The following is a 1083-nucleotide window of genomic DNA, read 5'->3' on the forward strand; positions in this document are numbered from 1 at the left end:
GGTCTTCATGGAAGAGTCATCAGAAGAAAACCTCTTCTACGTCCTCACCACAAAAATCGGTAGGCTTGACATTGTGGGAAAATAATACAATGACTGAGGTGGTGATGAACAGGGCACTCAGAACTGCCACTTAAACTTGCTTAAATATCTACTGAATTACCAAAGCTAATAAGATGTGTGTAGGTGTGACTATTATACATTATGCTTTGCGCTGGGTTACAGCTAGGAGGGAGAGAACGACAGGGCACTTATTCAGTAAGCTACAGTGAGCACGGGAAGAGGAGATGGTGAGGCCAAGGACACTGAAGTTCGAGGACGTCTGATAACTCAGAGACAGGACGTACAAAACCAAGAAGGGATGAAACTAGCTGTCTTGTGAAGTAATGATAACTGAAAATAATAGACAGGCAAGAAAAGAGGAAGAGAAAAGCAGGGAGTGTAACCCAGCAACAGTATAGCTGACCAATCAGGCCCCACAGGGAACCAATAAACCCTGAGCACACTATTGTTTAAGTGCCTTTTTGGACCCTCGTACTAGACAAGTTTCCATCAGGTCCGTGCACGTAAAACTGCTCGGAAACGCATTTCATCTGTTGACCACAAGAATAAACGCTGTGTTAATTCATCATGGAGTCAGTTGTCAGTTTATAGAAGGATTTCTCCAACAACATCATGTCCACGATTACAGCGTAGGAATGGCACTCATTAAAATACTGAACGCAATGATGCAGTATGCCCGGTGTTTCCGTCCGGTCCGCGTCCTTTAAAAGCTCCAAACACCGACCACACGTAAAGCAAAACCGTGTTAATGTGTTCCTTTGTTTGCCACAAAACGGGCAAAATATCCTTCGGTTGCAGTCCATGTTCGGTCACAATGAACTTCATTTACCCCATTTACTCCACAACGACAACACGAACTGACCGCGCTCACCAACAATACCTTTCACCTTGTCACTTCCGTGTCACTTCCGATATGTGGTACGTTCCCTTTCCGTGAAGAAACTGTCGTTTGTAAATTAGTTTCGGGACTTGTAAAAGTGTTTTGCGTTTTGTTAATTTGTTTTTTAAAATGTAAATTTGTTT

General features: G+C 43.1%; 1 long non-coding RNA gene across 2 annotated transcripts in view; it reads left to right on the forward strand.

The window, feature by feature from the left end:
- The window catches only part of LOC116703385 (uncharacterized), a 7119-nt gene extending 6282 nt beyond the window's left edge, over positions 1-837 (forward strand). For both annotated transcript variants that reach the window (XR_004335417.1, XR_004335418.1), the window contains exon 2: positions 732-837. This is a non-coding gene — a long non-coding RNA (uncharacterized LOC116703385). The remainder of the gene's footprint in view (positions 1-731) is intronic.
- Positions 838-1083: the final 246 nt, after the last annotated feature.

The sequence above is a fragment of the Etheostoma spectabile genome, chromosome 15 (genome assembly GCF_008692095.1).
Source record: "Etheostoma spectabile isolate EspeVRDwgs_2016 chromosome 15, UIUC_Espe_1.0, whole genome shotgun sequence".
In the NCBI taxonomy this organism is placed as follows: Eukaryota; Metazoa; Chordata; class Actinopteri; order Perciformes; family Percidae; genus Etheostoma; species Etheostoma spectabile.